The 23,188-nt window shown below is 42.7% G+C and overlaps 1 protein-coding gene across 3 annotated transcripts in view; it reads left to right on the top strand.

Moving 5' to 3' along the window:
- Klhl2 (kelch like family member 2) overlaps positions 1–23,188 on the top strand; it is a 110,335-nt gene that overhangs the window by 39,826 nt on the left and 47,321 nt on the right. The gene's annotated exons all lie outside the window — the stretch shown is intronic.

Raw genomic sequence — 23,188 nt, forward strand, 5'->3', positions numbered from 1 at the left:
TAAGATGCCTTGTTGAGATTTTATTTCTGAGGGACACTTGGGATGATTGCATTCTTTTAAAGGTGTGTCTGATTTCAGTGCCTTTTGTGTCTTTGCAGATCTGAGACACATCGTTTCCCTGTCTGGTGAATGCTCCCTCTTTTGTGACAGCACTGTCACATTCTTTATGACTCCCGCTTCATGCGGCCCACAGGTTTTCTTTATTCCTTTGAAGGGTAAAGTCTACAAAGGATGTTTTTGACTACCAACATTCATTAATCCTGTATTATCTGAGTATCCTCTTTAAGGAATTCTGGAACTTAGCCAGAATTTGATGCGGCATCTTATTTTCTGTGGAGAACAAATGTTTTTATGTACATTGAATAAATGTTTACATGTTTTAAGTGGCATAGAAGGATGTTGCAGAAAGAGGCGAAAGTTTCTTAATGCACCCTGTGCTGATTTGACTAAGAATGGCCCCCACAGGCTCATAGATGTGAGTGCTTAGTCTCCAGGGAGTGGGGCTGTGAAAGGATTAGAAGGATTAAGAGCTGTGGCCTTGTTGGAGGAAGTGTGTCACTGGGAGTGGACTTTGAGGTTTCCAAAGCTCAAGCCAGACCCAGTGGCTCTCTCTTGGCCTGAGGATGAGGATGCTGCTGATCCTCCTGCACCATGCATGCCCTCGTGGCCTCCCTATCTTCTGGTAGTGGACTAAGCCTCTGGAGCTGCAAACAAGCCCCAGTTAAACGCTTTCTTTTGTAAGTCGCCTCTTCACAGCTGTAGAGCAGTGACCAGGAGAGGACCTTTTCTGTGAATACCCCCACGTACCCACCTTCCCCTTCCTGAAAAGACAAGCCACCGTCCTCTGTGCGTGACAGGATCCTTTCTGCCATGCATTCTGTCAGGTACATGAGCATGTGACAGGCGTGCACAGAATTTAAATCTTGAGTGTGTTTATTCTGTTTTGGTTTGGCAGCTTTGCTTTTTTTTTTTTCACTCAACAGAATGGCTTGTTCTTTTGTGTGCATGGTAATGGTGATGGCTGTGCACGATACGATGCTCCCCTTTTACAGATCACTTCAGGGAACCGGCATCTTAGTATTTGTGAGCAGGAGCTCACTGCTGAAAGTGGAATGGGTTGAGCAAAGAATACATGCATCTTTTAATTCTGGGTGGCTGGCCCCTCTGTCAACATTTAAACGTTTGTATTTATTTAGTCCTTTCAGTAGGGATACTGTTTTAAAGACAACAAAGAGGACTTAGAACCACTTGTCCTGAAGGTTTATTTATATGTCTGTGTTTGTGTGAGCGTATGGAACGTGTGTATTTGAGCTCTTGTGATCCCTGGAGCTGGACTTTCAGGTGCTTGTCACCTACTCAACATGCTTGTCGAGAACCAGACTTTGGTTTTCTAGAAGAATAAGCAAGCGCTCTTCGCTGCCGAGCCATCTCTCCAACCCCTAGAACCAAAACCCTTAGGAAACAGTTTCTAAGTTGTAGATTCTGGCTGGCTGAAATGGTTTACTTCGTGTTCTAATGGAGACTGAAGGACTGCCGTCCTGCGTGTCACATGCTGTCTGTTTACTGTAAAATGTTAGCTGGAGAAAGCTAAGCCTCCTGGCGGTCCTTTTAATTATTCTCTTTCTAGGTGTTCTACACTGTGCTTGGGCCTCTCACTTAGGAGTGAAATGTTTGAAAATCCACCATCTGTTTTGGACTTGTTTCGAAGGCTGATTGGATCATATTCCTAGTGGACGTTACTTCTTTACTTAGCTGTCGGAGGCATACATGCTATGGTGTCCATGTAGAGACCAGAGGACAACCTTGCGTGTCATTTCCTGCCTTCCACCTTGTTAGAGGCAGGGCCTCTTTGTTGGTTCAACACTATGCTGGGTTAGCTAGATAGCAAGCTTTCAGGGATTCTCCTGTCTCTGTCTCCAGTCTTGCTGTAGGAACCTAGATATTACAGATACATCCGACTGTATCTGGTTTTATGTGGGTTCTGGGGATTTGAACTCAAGTCTTTATGCTTGCATAGCAACTCTTTACCCACTACTCCATCTTCAAAACCTTGAATGAACATTTGTTTTAGTGTGGAGGAATGTGTTGGCATTATGTCAGGAAATGAGAGTGGGTTGCAATACGTTATCTCCTTCTGGAGTTTTCTGCATACAAACTATTTTTGGGTTCTGGAAACATTGTTTTCAATAAGAAAGCTCCTTGGCTTTATTTTGTTGTGCATTTTATTTATTTGTGTGCGTGAGTGTCAGAGTGTCATTATGCTCTATATCTACCAATCAAATGGATTCCAGGTTTCTTTGACACCAAGGGGAAGTGCTACAGGTGTCTAGGCCTGAGGGTCTAAACAGTAAATTCTGTCTTTCCTGTAGTTTGTAGCAGTTTTTACGGTGGGAACATTGCCTGTTAGCAGTGAGAACACCTCTCAGGTTTCTTTTAATAAGTGTCACACTCTAGTCTTAATATATTAGTCACAGCCTTTGAGAAAAACTCCTTGCTGTGATGATTTGCCTTGTGTGCATTGCTTAGCCCTTATAGAAGTACATTCTAGGTGGAAAGACACTTAAGGATTTGCCCAACATCCTTAGCCATCAGGGAAATGCAAATCAAAACTCCGAGATACCATCTTATAACCTGTCAGAATGGCTAAGATCAAAAACACCAATGACAGCTTATGCTGGAGAGGATGTGGAGTAAGGGGAACACTCCTCCATTACTGGTGGGAATGCAAACTTGTACAGTCACTTTGGAAATCAGTATGGCAATTTCTGAGAAAATTGGGTATCAATCTACCTCAAGAACCAGCCATACCACTCTTGGGCATATACTCAAAGGATGCATATTTACACCACAAGGACATTTGCTCAACTATGTTTATAGCAGCATTATTCGTAATAGCCAGAACATGAAAACAACCTAGATGCCCCTCAACTGAAAAATGGAAAAAGAATGTGGTACATTTACACAATGGAGTACTACTCAGTGATAAAAAACAAGAACATCTTGAAATTTGCAGACAAATGGATTTAACTAGAAAAACATCCTGAGTAAGGTAACCCAAACTGAAAAAGACAAACATGGTATGTCCTCACTCGTAAGTGGATATTAGACATAAAGCGAAGAATAACAAGCCTACAGTCTACAACCCCAGAGAAGCTAGGAAACAAGGAGGGCTCTAAGAGATACATACATGGATATCCCCAGAAGGGGAAATAGACAAGATCTCCTGAGTAAATCAGGAGCTTGGGGGGGGGTGAAAGGGGAGGAGGAGAGGAAAGGGTGGAGAACTTGAGGGAATGCGATGCTTGAGTTGGGAGAAGGACAGAGGGACAACAAGGAAGAGATATTTTGATAGAGGGAGCCACTGTAGGGTTAGGGAGAAACCTGGCACTAGGGAAATTCCCAGGAATCCACAAGGATGATCCCAACTAGGTCTCTAAGTGTTGATGGAGAGGGTGCCTGACCTGGCCTTCCCCTGTAATCAGATTGATGGCTACCTTAATTGTCATCATAGAACCTTCATCCAGTAACTGATGGAAGCAGATGCAGAGATCCAGAGCTAAGCCCTGGGCTGAGCTCCCAAAGTCCAGTTGAAGACAGGGAGGAGGGATTATATGAGCAAAGGGGCCAAGATCATGATATAGAAGTTTTACCAAGCATTATCAAGCTGATGAATTGAAGTCATGACATTGGATGACATTCAGGCATTGCATGATTGATGTGATATCAAATTGGATGACCTTAAAGATTATAGCAGTATAGAGTTTCTTTCTTATGTATGAATTGACTTTAGAGCAGAAAAAGCGTATATGAGTTTGTCAGTCAGATGAGGAGGAGCACTATGCAGTATTCAGATATGATGGTGACTGTATTCATGTATCTCAGAGATGAATCAAAGTGGGACGAGTGAGATTGAATGAACCAGACAGAAAGCATGGATTTAGTATCTAATGAGATTAATAAAAAAGGTAGTCCAAAATTACATTAAAGTATCTGTTGAGCTGATATGTGTTTCTGCAACAGAAAGTCTCTTTGAGCGAGAGTTCTTACCATTTAATAGATTGTGTTTGCATTCACTTTAAAATATCTTTAAAAAGCGAGACAGTTTTTAATAAATCATTTCCAGTAAACTCTGAACAAAGCTTTTCAGACAAATTACTATCTGTGACCTCATAATAGATTTGGTTATCTTCTTACTTCAATAATAGCATAATATTTAGCATTTCACATCAAGTCAGATGGTTTGGAAAGGTTCTTTGTAGCTGGAGATCTGACATCAAACCATTACCAGGATAATGATGATTGTGGTAATCTGTTGTTGTGGATATCCCATCATTTGATGGGCGATATCCACTGAAGCAATGTAAATTGACAATCTGTGAGCCTGTTGTTTGGTGTCTAGTGAGGTGTAGTCTGTTGATCTATCTTTTTGGAATAGCTCTTTGAGACTTTGGATTCCCAGAAGCAGAGCTTGCAGTGTTTTCTGTGACTGGTGTCTCCCCATACAGGTTTACCTCTCAGTTCTTATCAGCACTGGGCCAGCTGTCTCCCAGTCAGCTGGTGTCAGAACAAGACCTTTATCCTGTTCCTCAGGTCTTCTCTTTAGAGTTCCCTTCCCCACCGTCGCCTTGCACGCATTCAGAACACTGTGATAGCTGTTTGAGGTGAAGGCTCCTAACGTTGAGTCAGAGTGAGGGAATGAGTGATTTGAGGATTTCACTCCAAAGAAGGAAGACGCTCTTCTGTCTTATATAAGCAATAGGGCTATTTCAGGTTTCCTTGATTTTGATATCCCCCTACCCCCACATGGTATTACTGTTTTTTTTTTTGTTTTTTTTTTGTTTAGGCAGTTTTTGAGTTTTGTTTCATGTATTTCAAAGCTGGTGAATAATTTGAGTAAAAGAATTTGCAGTCACTTGGATCTGTAAAAGCTGGTAAAAGGAAAACCTGTATTTCACCACGACCTCACTCTAGTTTGACTTCTGCCTTTGTTCAACTGTTTTGTCTTTTGTGCCTTCCTTCCAGCGGGCTGAAACGTGCTCCCACAGGTCTGAGCTTGCAGACGGCTTCTTTAGCAGACTTTAATAAACGTAATAAATCTGGGGAATTAAAACAAAACAAAAAAACAAAGCTGCAGTCTGCTGTTAGGAGGGCTTTAAAGGTCTGCCAGTCATGGACACCTCTACGCTATCCCTAAGGGGAGGTGCGGAAGAATATGCATGAACTTTTGCCTACTTTCAGAAGATCCATGTACATTTCCCCCTTTCTCGCCACTGCAAGACGCCTTACCAAGCTAAGCACTGTGGCACATGCCTGTGATACCACTTGTGATGATGTGGCTAACGCTGCAACCCTGTAATACAGTTCCTCCTGTTGTGGTGACCCTCAACCGTAAAATTATTTCATTGCTACTTCGTAACTGTAACTCTGTTACTGTTATGAATTGTAATGTAAATATCCAATAGGAACATGTCTGACATGTGACACTCCCCCCCCCTCCGTGGGATTTGTGACCCACATGGTGAGAATCTCTGCATGAGGGAGGCGGAAGTGAGAGGGTCATGAGTTCGGGCCTAGTTGAGGGATGAAGGCGACCCTGCAGGTATTGATGTAGGCTTGTTGCATGAAGAGATGAGAATGAAAACCTGCTTCAGGTTGCCGTCATCAGCATATTTAAAACACAGTACAATCTGGGGAAAGGTCTCCAGGCGACAGCCATTCCCATTCCAGGTATACTAAAAAGCTTAGGGTGTGACTACTTGGAAACTCCTTTACAAAGTACATGTGGCCGTGAGGAGGGTGGGCTCTCTAGCTAACAGACTAGTCTAACGTGGTTTTTGATGAAGATAGCACAGAGGCCAGCAGTATATAAAATGCATGTGACATCTCCCCTAAAGATGGCTTTAGCTGGGAGCTAAAGGGTCTAGGTAGGGAGAGTCTGAGGTAAGTATTCTGGGAGATTTGGGTGAGGTCTTCCTCTACAGATAACAAAAGGGCCACCAGGTCCTTTAACAGTATCCACTTCCAGCCTTCTGGGCAGGAAAACAGGTGTTTTACATTCTCCGTTGAGGAGAGTCCCCTGTGTGCTTAATAGTGCTGCTTTCTCTTCTGGTCTGTGGGTGCAAGAACCTTTGTGATGCCAGCAGAGGGAAAGATAGTAAGACCTTCTCTCAAAAAAAAAGTTGATATAAAAGGTACACATATGAATATTATTAAAGCAGAACTTTTAGTCAGGTATATCTCCAACCATGTAGCACATGTTATATGTGTATGTTGTTTATCTCATTTGATGTTTCTGGTGTTATATAAGATATTTATCAGTTTATTATATGATTGAAAAACAGGTTCTGAATGCTTAGATAATTTATTCAACACCACCCAGCTTATTTGTTTTTATTTGTATGTGTACACATTCGCGTGTTTGTGTCAGTGGTCAGTATTGTTGTCTTTATTGCTCTTCACGGTGTGTGTGTGCATGCGTGTATGTGTGTGTGTTGCATATGTGTGGTATATGCATGCGTGTGTATACACTCACACAGGCCAGAGGCAGGGATTGAGTGTCTTCCCGTATCCCGTTCCTCCTTATTCTTTTGATGTATGGCCTCCCCCTGGAATTTGCAGTCTTTGTTTAGGCTGGGGTCCAGCAATTCTCTTCTCCACTCCTCTCAGTGCCAGAGCCATAGGAATGTAGGGCCGTGTCTGGTTTGTACATGCGTGTTGGGATCTGAGCTTCAGTCCTCATGCTTGCACAGCAAGACCCCTTAGCTGCTGATAGTCTCTCACTGAACCTGGAGCTCAATACTTTGAGTAGTGGCCAGCAAGCTCCAGAGATCTGTCGGTCATGTGTCTCCTGTGCTGGAATTACACATGTATGGTGTTCTATCCCACACTTGGCTTGCTCGCCCTTCTGTCTGTCTGTCTTTTTCCCCTCCCTCCCTCCCTCCCTCCCTCCCTCCCTCCCTCCCTCCCTCCCTCCCTCCCTCCCTCCCTCCCTCCCTCCCTCCCTCCCTCCTTCCCTTCTTCCCTTCCCTGAATGTTAGACATCAAATACAGGTCCCCGTGTTTATACAGCAAATATTATACCTATTAACTCACCTCCCCAATCCTTATAAAGAGGTTTTAATAAATTAAAAAATATTGACTGGGGCTATACAGTTCTGTTGTAGAGCACTTTCCTAGAGTGTGTTAAGGCCCTGGGTTAGATCCCCATACCACCAAAGAGAAAAGAAAATATAAAGGCTTTTATAGCAGAAAAGATAATTTCCCACATCCCAAAGTTACTTAAGATAGGAGTTAGCATTTCTGGAGACTCTACAACATTTCAGTGTTTTCATCATTTATTTCTTTGCTTAATTTGTTGTTTTGTTCCATACATTTTGACTTTTCAGCTTTGGGGTATGTTTTGGCTTGCTACGAGTAGGTGTTCTTCACTTGATGTAAGTGTGAAAAACAAAGGTAACAGTAAACATTGCTGCTATAAGCAAGAGCTCTCTCACTTTTTGACTACATTCACCTCTTGGCTCATTTGTATCGGAGTGCTATCATTGGAGGGGCTTCAGTAGTTTTAAAATGGATGAGTTTTAAGCAATTCATGAAAGTTTTATGTTGCATCAGCAGTAATTGTTTGGGTCAAGAATGTCTCATTTGTTTAGAAATGGAACAAATTAAAAATGAGCGTTTTTTTGAGAGCTTTAAAATCAGTTCTTGGTAATGAACATAAATGGCAGTGGGGATGATTGTGGTGGCGGAGGTGGTACTGGTGGTGGTGGTGGTGATGTTGGTGGAGGAGGAGGAGGAGTGATATTGATAATGGTGATGGTAGAAAAGGCGGTGTAGGTGATGATGGTGGAGGATATTAATAATGATGTTAGAAGAGGAGGTGGCGGTGGTGATGATGGTGTTGGTAGAGAAGATTGCGGTGATGGTGGTGGTGGTGGTGGTGCTGATGGTGCCGGTGCCGGTGCTCCTGGTGGTGATGGTAGAAATGGGAGTGGTGGTTGAGGGAAGATGGAGGTGGTGGTGATGGTAGACATGACGGTGGAGGTAGACATGGAGGAAGCGGCAGGGATGCAGGCAGTGGTGTGATGGTGTCTGTCTCCCAGGCACACGGTGGTGCCTGACACATGGAGAGCGACTTTGATGTGGATTGGCTTCAATCTTATATGTTCTAGCTTATCTAGAAAGAGTTTGGTTAAGGGGTAGGTGATTGGCATGACCAAAGTCGAGTATGATTGGGATTTGGAAGTGTCTTTTCCTACAAGGGGCTGGAAAGCAAGCCAAAGATTTGGGACTTCATGTGTGAGATTTGGGGACCCACATTGGTCCTAGGGGATCACACTCATGCATAGGACAGCTGGCTTCGTGGCAGACCAGACTGCAAACACTGGCTTGGAATTTAATTAACTTGGCAATCTTGGAAAGGATTGGTTTGGGAATAAATAGGACTGAACTGGAAGAGATGAGGTTTTAGGGATCTGAATGGGTTATCTGTGGGGTCAGGGTTGGTAACTGTCGCTGATTCCTACACATGGCTTGGGCCTTTTCGTTTCTTACTTCTGAGCTGTTTGAGCTTACACATTGCTTTCTTCCCACTGCCAATACTGGTCCTGACGAATTCCACTTCCCAATCAAATTTGTTAAATATTTATGGGGTATTCGTCATGTGCCAGGCAGTGTTCTAGCTATTGGCAGTTCAATGTCAAGTAGGGAGACAAGGTCCCTGTCTGGAAAGCCATTATGTTGTTGTAGAAGAGGGGGAGGGGCAAGGCAAACAATAAACCCTCTAATTACTGTGCTCTGAGGAGGACTCATTTGAACAGAAAGCTGAATGAAGAGAATAAGGAGTAACCTAGAGATGAAGGCAGAGAATGTCCCCAGCAGAAGGAACATCGGGAACAGTGATAGGAGTAAGCTGGTCATACTTAAGGTAAAAAAGAAAAGGTTTGTTCTCTTTTTTGTTTCGTTTTGGTTGTATGTTTTTGGCTTTTGAGTCAGAGTTTCTCTACATAGCCATTAGCTGTCCTAAAACTTACTATGTAGACCAGGCTGGCCTCTATCTCCACATGTTGGGATTGAAAGCATGTACAAGCATGCACCACTATGCCCGGCATACGGTGATTATTGTTTGAGGAGAGTATATATGGAGAGAGATGGCTGACACTGGAAAGGTCAATAGATCCAATGAGGTGGGAATTTGCTTTAGTGAGGAGGTGGGTTTTTATCCTATATGTAGGACTTTAGACATTATTTCCTTCTTCCACTTTCTATGTGGAAGACAGATTGCAGGTGCAGTGATAAAATTTTAGTTTTTAAAAGTTTATTTCTGTGTTTAGGTGCTTGCCTGCATGTACATCTGTGTACTGCTTGCATGCCCAAGGAGTTAGGGAGAGAGTATAAGATCCTGTAGGTCTAAGTTATGAACAGTTAGCCTTCCATGTGGGTGCTGGGAACCTAACTGGGGTCCTTTGGAAGAGCAGCAAGTGCCATGTCCAGCTAATGAAGTCATTAGAGACCTGTTGGGGTAGACGGACTGAGAGAATGGATATTGACACAAAGTGATAAATCATGGGTCCTAGATTTGGGAGATGTTTGGAGGTAGGGCCAATGAAATTGGTGTTTGCTCAAAGATGATAAAGATTAACCAAGGATGGTCTGAACAGCAAGGCAGACGATTGTGTGTTGTTTCAGGTGGAGAAGACTTGGGATAGGGGTACATTTTTGCGGTAGTGGGGATTGGATTAGTAGTTCTTTTTTTTTTTTTTTGGGTAATGTTCACCTTGATTGTGAAGTATACTTCTAAATGATGTTGAGCAGGGTTTGATTCTGCGGTGGGAAAGGATCAGATTTCACAAGCTAGGCACCTAGCTGCTAGGTAAGTCACTGAACTAGGTTCTTTCGCTTTGAGCAGCGGTATCATAGAGAATGGAAGGAACAAGAGAATGAAAGACAACCGGTAACAGTTTCAAGTATTCTGCAGTTTGGATGAACAGCTGAGCAGCCAGTTATGTAGAGGGAAGCTAGGTGGATGCTAGTTTTAGAGAAAGGAGTACTCTGAGGAAAAATGCCAGGAGTTTGTGACAGACCAAGAAAGTGGAGAATTGACGTTGGCTGGGGCGACATCAGAAGGGTGGGTGCAGTACTCAGCTCTTTATCTTGCAGTCTGAGTTTATGCTGATTATCCAGTGTCTTGTCTGATTAGTGCTACTCTACTCAGAATGTTCTAGAATGGATGGTGAATTGCAGGTCATACTAGTCGATAATGACCTGAACGTTTGGATGGGATGGTAAGAATGAGAACTTGATTGGAGTGGACTGAGGAGGCTGCAGAGATCACAGGCTGCTCATCCAAAGCATTTTGCTCTGAAATCCAAGAGAAATGTACTGGCTGAAGGGGGTGAGGAGGATAATGGAGGGATTGTTTCTTAATGCTAGTGTCTTAAAGCAAGTTTCCACAACAGTCAGATTGACCCAGAGAGAAGCAGAGGTTGGTAAAAGTAGGAGAGAAAGAGAGAAAGGGACATAAGGGTATACTTGGGAAAGTTTTACAAAATTTTCAGATACAAGTTAAGATCTGGAACAAAGTAGACGGGCTGGGAACAAGAGACGCTCCACTGTTGAAATGCAGACGTGTTTATAGGTTTAAGTAGGCCAGTAGTTTGGATGCCAGGTAGGTTAGATGTCCCATCAGCCTGCCTGTGTTTGCAGAGATGGGGGTAGGGGCAAGTCACCTGCCTAGATGAAGATGGGGCACAGGGATGCTGAAGATGTAAGAGGAGACCAGCAACGAGAAGTCATCATCTCGAAGAGGACAAAGGTGAATTCGCTCCTTGCTCTCCTGAGATTTGTGGTCAGAGCGATCAGCTAAAATGGCTGTGTGATTTTCCTCAGTGGCATTCAGCCATCTCTGTCTGGAGATGATGAGTATAGGTACTGCCACTAAATGCTGCAGAGGCTGTGTGGCCTAATACCAAAATTAGTCATCCTTCAGGGTTTGCGGATTAACAGGCTTGCGTCACCTGAGCTGGCCAGAGTGACTGGCGTGTCCCACATTTCTGTCATCCTTCCAGATTACTGAAATCTAGAAGGAGAACACATGGACAGATAATTGAGAGGAGTGGGGGAGGAGATGGCCGTGTGACCTGCAGTTGTCCGTTTTAGAGATGCTATTTGATTGTGTTTTCACTCTATCTGGATGTGTATATTTTCAAAACCTGTCAGAAGCTGTGCTGTAGAGAACTGTGGTCTAGGCTTCTAAAAGGCCATTGGTAAATGAGCAGCAGTGACTGATGTCATCGTATAATCCCACTAAGGAGAGTGAGAGGATGTGGGCTTCAAAGAAGCTGGGCTTAGTGGGAGGAAGTACCAGTGGGGGTTGACATCTGTGTGTCATGAAGCACTGCTGTTTCTGTAGGTGGGGATGGTGCCCAGTTAGGAGAATAATATCAGTGAGTCATCATGAGAGACTAGAAAGTTCTATTCATGTCTAAAGGCTATCTCTAAAGTCTAGAGAGCAGAATAGGAAAGTTCTAGAAAATTTCATGTTCCGTGAAACTGTTAAGTTCTAGATTGTAATGCAAAAAGTCTTATGGTGGAGCGGGTTTACATAGGGCATGGGAGAGGAAGTTTGATAAGTGGTAAGTATGTGACTGATTTTGTTACTAACTGCATTAACACATTGTTATTTGGGTGTATTTTCTGTTTCCCTTTTTATCCCCGGCCGCACTATTTATTTATTTATTTATTTATTTATTTATTTATTTATTTATTGTATGCGTGCATGTGTGTGTGTGCATGTCACAGTGCCACATGTGACCAGAGGTCACTTTATGAGAGTCAGATCCCTCCTTTCACGATGTGGGCCCCAGGTATGCAATTACTAGGCTTGGTGGCAATGATTTGTCCGACCTGTCTCTATAGTTTTTCGTATTACATTTTTCTGGGAACATTTCTAACATGGAAATGGCCAGTATGCGACTGGATGACTATCCAGGAAGCGTAAGAACTCAGCAATAATCCAGAAAGTAGCTTTTCTTTCAGAGAACAGACATGCTTGAGATGGGAACTGTGCAGATGACCCCAGAGTGATGGCTGGACCTTGAGTCCTCATTCTGTTTCTTGGCTTTGTAACTTTAGAAGCTGTTTCATTAGGGTTGATTAAACTCTTGGAAAGTAGATCGGGCTAGTCAAAACTGAAAGATTAATACCTGAGCCACAACAGTCTTATATTTCCAGTATGGTTGCAGGTATTTCTAAGGAGTGTTATATATGTATGGACTGTGTAATGTGCATGATTATAGAATCTAGTTAGATATGTGATAGAATTTGTAATCAAAGCATGATGTAGGGAGCACGGACTCCCAGGGAAGAGAGATTTTTGTCCGAGATGAAGAGGTGGGGATGGTCCTATTGAACTTGGTCTATTCTAGAACCCATGCTTCATACAGTATGGGTGTTAACTATGCACCATGAAACCCAGTGCCTCACCTTCCCTAGGCTGCACTTGGAAAGCCTTAACAAACCTTTGCTCTTCACACAGCCTTTTATTTAGTAACCTGGTGGCGGAGCTTTCCTTCCCTGGGCACCTGTGGATGAAGATAACTAACTCTACTAGCCTCGGTGGTCACTAGGGCAGCAATTCTCAACCAGAGCACCCTGGAATTTTGAGTTCTTCTGAAACTGCTTGTGGATATTTAATAATGTGGACATGTATACTATGAAAAATAGTCTCTTCTGACAGATATTATAATCATACATTTGATTATGGGCTACCACCCACTGTGCTGGGGATTGAACCCTTAACCTCATGAGCATATCAGGCAAGCACTGTACAATTGATCTGTGTCTCCAACCGCTTGGTGTCCAGGTCTGCTCCCCTATTAGTACCTTTTGGTCATCTCAATAGGTTGACCTCTCTTCCTGCACAGCGGTTGTGTGTTTAGGAGTTGCTCAAGTACCACAGGCGTGAAGTTCAGTGGAAGACTTAGCTTCCAGGTGAACAAGAGCATCTACTCAGCAGTCTTGTTGAGTGTCTTTACTGGCCTCTTAGGACACAATCACATAAGTGTATAATGCTACATGCTTAAATGACAGGCGAACAACTCAGAAAATAATAATAAGCCCTTAGAGTGGTTCTCTGCTAGAAAACTCTGTGGGCCAGTGGACCCTGGCTAATTATCATATGATCATTTACAGCTCAAGTCCTGAATTACCATTAGCTTCAAGAATAGATTTGAGTAGGGCATTAACCTTTCTGTCCTCTGAGCCATTAAGTGAAGCCAATAATGCCTTAACACATCACAGAAATGCTGTAAGATGCACCAGTTAAAGCTTGCAAAAATATTAAAAAGGCTCCATGAACGTTGAGCAGAAATATGAAATGGCCAGCAATAAAAAAGATAAAGGCTGAGGATGATGAAGGACTCAATAAGACCGCCTGGTGTCAGTGGGTAGAAAATGGCCGTCTGACACCTTGTATGCTGAATCAGGGCATTTATTGCTGTAGTTTGCTACATATAGTGTAGCAAATTATAAGCTCTGTGTAGTGAGGTTTTTTTCTTTTTGAGTTTTAGTTTGAGTTAGTGTTGGCATAAAACTCTGGCGGAGTGGTTGTAGCATGATTTTTGGTTTGACACTCAGTGGCTGGGGAAAACATGTTCTCTCCCTCCACACCATGTGGAGGACTATTGCTGTCTACTTATATTCTCTTTTACTGTGTGACAGAAAGTAAGTCCTCTTTCTAGATGATGTGCCTAGAAACATAAGTTAAAACTTGAAAAAAATCATACATAAAAATCCCTGATCCAAACCTCAGAACTAATGGCTATTTCTAGTTACTACTGATCAACCAGATTGTGTCATAGGTGTGTGTTATCTGATGTTCTAATATTTAGTTATCGCCTAACATGCTTTATCAACCTCATCAGGATGGCATACGTGTAGGTTTCTTAATATCCAAAACTGGAAAATTTTATCTACAATTTAGTGGTTTTGTGGAAGTCTGATTTTGGTTGAATATTTGAGCAGCTAGAACATGCTTTTTTCTAGACATTCCAGTTAATTTGTGTTTTATTCCATGTAAGTTAGGAGGACAGAGCACATAAAAACCTTATTTCATTTGGTCTGGGAAGGCTGTTACACTGAGCGAGTTGGAGAAATTTAAAGCCTTACCCTGATAACATCTTCTAGAACTCGGTGGGTACCAGCCTTGAAGGACTCTGAGTCCTTGTTTGGGACACAGGTGGGTGTCTCAGAAGCTTCAGTAATTAACTCGCATGTGACTTTGTGTCATTAAAGTATGTAATCTTTCAAGATGTCCACATGGCTGAATCATTCTGAGGCTCATGCTTTCAGTAGCTTTATGTGGCACATAAAAGACATTTATCTCCATGGACAAAAAGCGAACTTGACCCTGATTATAACACTGCAAATTATAGCCCTTCTGTAATCATCTTGAACAATAGTGAAAAAACAGAGTAAAGCATGCAGCAGACAGGAGCTTTTCATGGCCTTTGATCTTTGCGTCCTGTTGTCTAGGTATGGAGGCTGTGTATGGCATGCTTGAACCCACCTGGCTGTCAGTACCCAGAGTGTGTCTCTCCTAACAGGCGTGGCGGTTAAGAGGGCCTGAAATTCAATTATTCATGAATCTGGCACGTTAAGTTTGAGAGCAAACAAATTTTTGTAAAGCCTAGCATTATTACTATATACATTTTAAAATTAGTGTGACCTTTTGAACTTGGATGTCTTAGTCTCACTGGTAGGTTAAGAAATTCCTGTGCTTTTGAAAATGTTTGATTCTGAAATTTCTATTGTGAAAAACTGAATACATCACTAATGTATATTCACGATGTTAATGGTCTGCGGTGTGTGTGTGTGTGTTGTATTACTGTGTATGCAGAGGCCTGAGTTTGACACCGGGTGATTTCCTTGATTACTTTCCACTTTATTTTGTGAAACAGGGTTTCTTGTTGAACCTGGTGTTCATCAGTTGTCTTGACTAACCGGCTAGTGAGCCTTGGAGACCTTCCTGTCTCCACTTCCCGGTGTTTAGCTTATAGATGCATAGCCCACTTTTTGTTGTGGGTGCTGTGGGTCTGAATTTAGGTCTTTGCATTTGCATAGCAGGCACTGTACCCAGTGAGCCATCTTGTCTACCTCCAGTTACTAGTTTAAATGACGTCTCTGAATGCTGCTGTAGAAATTTTGTTACATGACTACATTTGATGTTTTTGTTTTGGTTTAAAGTTTTAGATCTTACCAGACAGGGCCATTATTTCCCATTTTAAAAAAAATGAGGTGAATGGCTTATGAATACCACCTGATGACTTCTGGCTAATCTCCAGTGTGTGATGTCTGTTTTGTATTTTGATGGTGATGAAGGGCCTATTGTGTGTAGCTTCACTGCTGAGCTACATACATCCTCAGCCCTTAGTGTGGGTTTTAAGGGCTCATCTTCATTTCCTTAGTGAAGTCTAATTTAGGTCTTAACTGTGTGGTTTGCCGAATTTTAACAAGTGCAGCTACTTATGGCCCATGGTGTATCAAGATATTGAACACAAAGAAACTCGGAGATCTTTCCAAATATTTCACCCCTTTCCAGGCTACCGATGTGATTTCTATGAGAATAGTTTTGGCTGTTTTGAACTTTGTCTAAACAACATCCAGGATGTGATTTAGGGTCCTGATGTCCATCCCACACCGTCGAGTTTATGAGCTTCCGCTAGGTAGCTTGTCGGTAGTTTGTTTCTTCCTTCTTGCTGAGTGATCTTTTATGTTTATTGACTATGTGATATAGTGTGTTGATAAGCACTCATGTCAACAGTTTGGGGTATTATGAAAAGGTCTAAAGAGCTGCGATGGTCAGCTGAGCTTAACAAATATGCTGTAATTAAGTTCTTGTTTGGGTCAACCAAGCTTTCAGTATGATAGGTGGACTTAATTTCCTATAAAGTAAAATCTAATTTGAGTTTTTTTGCTTAGGTGCTTTGCTATGTATCTTTCTTTCTATTTTTCTAGATTAATTTAATCTTGCCATCTGTTTCTTTTTATGTCTCACATTAGCTTTGAGACACAAAGTTGAGAGGTGGTGCATGAATATTTAATGCAGACAGAGTTCAGAGGAGAGATGTTATTTCTTATGAAAAACAATATGCAACTGACAAGTACCTATTCCCCCTCTCTTATAATAAGTGTGTGTGTGTGTGTGTGTGTGTGTGTGTGTGTGTGCGCGCGCGTGCTTGAACACAAATGTGGAGGCCAGCAGACTACCTGATATGTTACTCTCAGGAACACCATTTGTCTACTGGGTGAAACAAGTTGTCTCATTGACCTGGAGTCCATCAGTTAGGATACATGGCTGGTGAGTCCCAGCGATGCCTTCCCATCCCCTCCTCAACACCAGGATAATAAAGAGCAGGCACTGTACTTAGCTTTTTTGTTTGTTTCTTTTGCTTTTTGAGACAGGGTCTCTTTATGTAACCCTATCTGACCCAGAACCCACTCTGTAGATGAGTTGACCTCCAAATCAGAGATCCTAAGTGCAGGGATTAAAGGTGTGTACCACCATGCCTGGCTCTGGCATTTTTATGTGGGTTCTTCCTTTGTGTTTATAATGCAAGTGCTGTACCAAATAATTTATGTCACCAGCCCTTCAAATAGTTCTTCAAGGGTTAAGATTTTATTGTTTGTATGTATCTATATACCTCTGTTTTGATTTAGTGCTGATTTTTTTGATTTCTACAAAAAAATTAGCTTTCTTTAAAATTTGCACCTGCGCTTAGAAGGCATTGGCAGGCAAAGCTCTGTGAGTATGGGGCCATACACCTTGAGTTCCGGGCTATCCAGGGCTACATAGTGGAACTCTTGTGTTAAAAGAGAAAGAAAAAAAAATCAGGGCTCCAAGGAACTCCCTGAATTACTACTCCCAGTGTAGTTTTGTCACCAAATGAGGCAATGGAGAGAAATTATTTATTATCATTATTATTATTTTTTTTTTTATTTTGGGTTTTTTTTGGAGACAGAGCTTCTCTGTATTGTTTTGGATCCTGTCCTGGAACTCACTCGGTGGTAGACCAGGCTGATCTTGAACTCACAGAGATCCGCCTTCCTCTGCCTCCCGAGTGCTGGGATTAAAGGCGTGCGCCAGCAATACCCGGTTGAGAAATTATTTTGACAGTTGTATTTGCCATTTAATTTGGCAGTTGTCATTACAGTTGTTAAGGTGCCTGTGCCCACCTTCGAGAGGCAAGCGGTACCCTTAGTTGTTCATCGGAAGATACATCTTACCACTCTCCTCTGAGCTACTTGAGCATGCCTTCTGGTACTTCAATGTTTTAATAATTTAAAGGCAAATTCTGAGGTCTACTGAGGGTGCTTACTGCTTTCTGTTTTCTATTTTAGACATCGAATTGGCCTTTCAGCCTGCTGGTCTTATTTTGTTGGATGTTATATAGCCCAGGCTGGCTTTGAACTCTCTGTGTAGGTTAGGATAGCCTTTAACTTCTCATGCCCCTGCTTCCTCTTCCTAAGTGATGTGCACTACCAAGCCCATTTGTATGTGGGACTGGGGATCAAACTCAGCCTCCTGCATGCTAGGCATGCTCTTTGCTAACTTACTACATTTCAAGTCCTAAATTATGTTCTTGGAAGGTGGTGTGAACTTAGTGGTAGTCTGCTCTTTAGTTATTTGGGAAATTCTAGAGCTGTGGAAGGGAGGAATTTAGAAGGATCCAGTGTAGATGCAGAAGGCAAATTTGATTGTGGTGGCACTCAGCTGTGTTCCCAGGATGCTGGAGGCAGAGGCCAGAGAACCTGGAGTCTGAGACCAGCTTGGGCCAGATAGTACAGCCCTATCTCAGAAATGAAAATAATATAAATAAACACACCTAATATGAAAGGTCCTTTTGATATTTGTTTTTATTTTGTTTTCAGTAGGGTCTTGCACTGTTACTTAGGCTGGCCTCAGATGCTGGGATTATCAGTGCACCTACATTTTCTGGTTTGTAGGGATACCTTAAGGAGAAAGCACTAAGTGAACGAGACAAGAGTGCATTGCATTTGAGAAGGAATCATAAGATGAAATACCTGTTTTAAAGGAAAGGACCATCTACATTCCATATCTCAGCCATTTGGTCACGCAAGGACACAGGTTAGTTTTTTATAACGTCCCAGACAGAGCAGTGCCTTACAAATGGGAAACCAATGAGGACTCAGTGGTTTTCCAGGGTCACTCACAGAGCTACTATGGGATGATTCTAGATTCAAGGTTTGAGTTCTCTGACTAAAGTCTGTGGCATGCTGTCCATTCTAGATTCTTCTCAGTCAATTCATGCTCTTGAGGCAGTCTAAGAATTCAGTGGCAGGCTGGTGTTAACATCTACAGTCCCTCACTTCCAACCTCAGGCTGTCCATGGCTTTGGGTTTTGGAATGCAAAGACCTCTTGGAAGGCAGGAGTATTGAGGTGAGGGAGCTGTGTGTGCTCCGGCTAAATAAATGGATGCCATCCCTGATAGAATCTGAGCCTCAGGAGGGCTGACGGTTTTGTCTGTTTTGTTAATTTCTGTATCCCTAGAATTATTAGTTAGCACAGAGGTGGGTGTTCAATACAAATTTGTTAAATGAATAATAAGTCATTTTCAAATGAATAAATCCTCACTGGTTCTTTAGCGTGAGTAGAAGTTGAGCCCCCGAGGCATCCTGGCCAGATGAGACTGGAGAAAGAACCCTGAAGGGAGACCGTCCTCAGTCTAGGCCAGGAGCCTGGGCAGGACTCCTGCATAGCAGAACTGTTGGGAGTACAAAGCTGGGCCAGGTAGCTGTCCTCTTGGAGGGGAAGGATCCTTGTTGGGAGAAATGGGTGAGGGGCAGGTGGGCTGGAACTGGGTCTGGAGAATAGTATGTTATGATGCTAAGGCCACCTTAGCAATGGCATTAAGTCAGCTAGCTTTATTGGTTCAGAAACTCTCCTGTTAGAGACAAGATTGGGCTCAGATGCAGGGTGTAAGGGCAGAAGCCAAGCTGTCATTAGAAGACACTAGTAGATCCCTGTCTTCACTCATGTCCTTGGTACGGCGGGAGAAATGAAGGGTGTGCAAATGTCCAGCTGTTTTTGCATTCCTTGTGTAACCTACTGGTCACCAGGCTTTTCTCCTGTAGCTGTGTGTGGCTTTGTGTCCACTTTATTTTATAGTATGTTATACCTTTACTCCAAGGTATTATGATAATGAATATTGATAAACTTTATTATAAGTTATAACAAATATTTTGGAAGTTTTCTTTTGCTACATTTATTTTATGTTTTTTGTGATGCTGGAAATTGAGCTCAGGACTTGGCATATGGTAGGCAAATGCTGTATGTACTATTCAGCTACATCCACAGCCCAGAGAAATGGTCGTTGTTTTAAAAGCCATATTATCTTGATGCCTGGTGTGTCAGCACATACCTATAATCCTGGTGCTTGGGAGGTTAAGGCAGGTGAGTGTGAGTTCAAGGCTTGCCCGGGTTACCTAGCAACTCACCAGTCTTCATTAGCCCTGGCTGTAAAACATCTTGTCATGTTGCTTTACAGTATTTGAGTCAAGCATTGCCACATTGCTACGTGGTTTTTCCTGGGCATATGAATAATAAGTACTTTAGTAAAATATATGGATATAATCTGTTTTGTGGGTTTCTTTTTCTGTTTTCTCAGAGTACATTTCCAAATATATATAGGGTCAAAGGGCCAAAGCTTCTGCACCCCCCTCTCTTTCTATGCTTTAAATAAAATAGGGCTTATTTAGTTTCTAAGAGAGGCTAGGATAGGACCCAGGCGTATGGTTCCTTCGTTTGAGTGTGTGTGTGTAGTTATGTTCCTTTCTCATTGTTTTAATTTATGTGTATTTGATAACTAGAAGGACACTAGATGTGTTGCTCACCTCCTGTGTGTACTGTTCTGTGAATGGCCTTTGATCACATCTGCATTTCTTTTGAGGAAGGGTTTTGCTCTGTAGCATCTGCTGGCACTTAGGATAGCCCATGCTGGTCTAGAACTGGAAATATAGCCCAGGCTAGCCTGAAGTTTTTTAGTAACCCTGTCCTCCTGCCTCCACCTCACAGGTGCTGAGATTACAGGTAGGCACCTGATTACATCATTTAAGAATATTTAAGATATATTTATCAACGTATTTTTCTCTTTTCAGTTAAAAATATATCTTTTTCATACACTATACTCTAACCACAGTTTCCCTTCCCCCAACTCTTCCCCACCATCCCTCCTACCTAAATCCACCCCTTAACTCCTCTCATTAGAAAGCAGTCATCTAAAAAATAATAAAACAAAAACAAACCAGAATAGGATAAAAAAAAAACCAACAAAAAGAGCCAAAGAAAAAGCACAAGAAACATATACAGACACATACATTCTCTCATATAGAAAGCTCATAGAAACACAAAACTGGAAACCAAAATATATAAGCAAAAGACCTGTAAGCATTAAAAAAATAAAAAGCAAAGACAAAGCATTATGAGACAAATAACCCCTCCAAAAATACCACTGAGTTTGTTTTGTGTTAGCCATCTCTTGCTGGGCATGAGGTGTGCACTAAAGTGTGGTTTGTATGCGCAGTGACATCTGTTGGAGAAAGCTGATTTTTCCTTTGTGAACAGTTGTTAATGGGAGATAGCTTCTGGGTTAGAGGGATGGAGGCTTGTTACTAACATATGAATCATGGGTACAGATGGGTTTCATTTTAAGAACATTTGGTCAAAAGCGAAGGCCTGATTGATGTGAGACAGAGAGAACAGATCCTTGTTTCTTTGTCATGGGATTGAATCTTCCCTTCAGTTCCAGAAAACAAAACAAAACGACAGTGTTAGCGATCATAGATCAGCCCTGTGTTAAGTGGTTGATTGACACAATGCTGTACACAAGGTAGGTGTTGTCTGCTCTGTATGTTTGGGTCATCGTCACAGGTATCTTGGGTTGTAAAAGATTGAAATAGGGGCTATGTAAAGATGGACTGAAGGCTGTGTTTTCCCCCAGTTTTTCTTTCTATCCCGTGGTTATATTACTGGAAAGGCCACCATCACAGGTATAGTTGAGGAGTCAGTCTCTCTTAACACATTAAATGCCTGTAGGCAAAACTTACTCTGGAGGTGTTTTCATATTAACTGCAGTGTGGACTGTCATTGAACAAAGAGCTTTGGACCCTGCTATTGGTAGATATCTCAAGGGATGGAGCTTGGGTAAGGGCATGTTGGGCAGAGCCAGTGGGCAGGTGTGTTCAGAGGGTGGCGAGGCGTGGTTGAGATGGTGAGAACAGAGGGCTGCTTCCTGGCTGAGGCTCCCAGTTCTGAGAGGTAGAGCTGTGACTAAGAAGATGGCGCGGTGCCCGAGATAAACACTTCCTGTTTCCAAACCGTGCGGCTTAGTCCTGCATCCCCGAAAGAGGAAGTACAGCCTTCCTGTTTCTTTCGTGTGCCCACTGAGGTCTCCGCAGCCAGGTGCTAGTGCTGCTCAGTGGCCCTTCGACTCGTAACCATCTTGTGTCAGTAAATGAGCAGGGAGTTGAGAAAACAGCCCCGCAGAGCATGACTTGCTTAGGGTCTGGGAGTTGGGTGCAGCTTTTAGAAGACGCTTGCATGCTGGTGAAAACCACTGATTTTATTTCAAAGTGAGATTTTTTATGTGCTCCTGTGTGTGTGTGTGTGTGTGTGTGTGTGTGTGTGTGTGTGTGTGTTCGTTCATACGTCTGTGAGCATGTGTATGGGAGCCAAAGGTCAACATTGAATGTTTTTTTCCTCAGTCACTCTGCACCTCCCTCTCCCTCTCCTTCTCCCTCCCTCTCCCTCCCTCTCCCTCTCCCTCCCTCTCCCTCTCCCTCCCTCTCCCTCCCTCTCCCTCTCCCTCTCCCTCTCCCTCTCCCTCTCCCTCTCCCTCTCCCTCTCCCCCTCTATCCCTTATTTACTTCAGATTCTCTGGATGAACTTTGAGCTCCCCAGTTCAGCTAAACTAGTCAACCAGCTCCAGGAGCCTCCTGTCTCTGCCTGCCCAGTGCTCAGAGTATAGGAGCATGCTGGTTTTCTTGACTTTGTTTTTTTTAAATTGTGGGTTCTAGGCAATTAAACTCAGATCCTTATGCTTACATAGAGAGCTTTTGCCCATTAAGTTATTTTGCTACTCCCCAGAATGTGACTCCTCGAGTCCAACAACATTCAGCTTCTTCATGTGTGGAGATAATGTCATTCCTTGGGCATCTGTTGTCTTGTTTGCTTTCAGGTCCTTGTTTCTGTGACACACATAAAAGGGTTGGCAAGTTAATAAAAACCCACCCTCTTGTAGTGAATTTGTGAGTTTGCAGTGATCGAACCGTCAGTTTCACATTCATGGTTTCTTAGACGTTCGAGCATCTTATGTGTGCAATACCCAGAACCTTCATGGTCTCTTCTTAATAAACAGACTAATGGCCAAGGATCTAAAAAACATACTATATAAATTATTTCCCCTATAGTGGAGTAAGTACCCAAGCTGAAAATACACTACAGATGCTAACAGCCAGCCAGAAGAAACGTGCTTGTCTGAGCACAGCGTAGCACGTGTAATTTGCCTTGTCAGTGTGAGGTAAGATAAAAGCATCTTACTTTAAAATGCGCAGCTGGGAAAAGTGTCCCAGGGACGCTAATCGTTTGGTTCAGGCTTCCTTGTCTAGTATTCTGGTTGTCTTTGCTAATCAGCGGTGCCCCCCGCCCACCTTCTTAGTTCATTATGGGATGCTTCTCCTGAGTATAGTTTCTATAGCCTTTAATTTGTCTTTATGAAATTACCATTTCTAAGTGAAAAAATGTATTTTCTCAAATGATAGCATTGAGTTAGGGTTATTTAATTAACTAGCTGCCGTGCTCATCTACTTAATCTTTCCCTAAACTTTTGAGACGCTGCTGTCTACAAGAAGAGTACCATGGAGCTCATTCTTACTCTTCTACAGAGCCCCGACCTACCATAGAAGACATCGTGGAGCTCAGAGGTCAGCCCGAGGTCAGGCAGTGTGGTGCTGGGTGGCCAGAGTCACACAGAGAGTGCGTTTCATCAGCAACTCCTGCACTCACGGCTTGTTGGTCAGAGTTCTCAAGGTAGAGAGAGGGGTCCTTTCACTTGCGTCTTTCTTTTTACAAAGTGATGTGTGACCCTTCACATGGTACCCAGCTATTAGAACAGT

The sequence above is a fragment of the Mesocricetus auratus genome, unplaced genomic scaffold (genome assembly GCF_017639785.1).
Source record: "Mesocricetus auratus isolate SY011 unplaced genomic scaffold, BCM_Maur_2.0 Super-Scaffold_6731, whole genome shotgun sequence".
Classification (NCBI taxonomy): domain Eukaryota; kingdom Metazoa; phylum Chordata; class Mammalia; order Rodentia; family Cricetidae; genus Mesocricetus; species Mesocricetus auratus.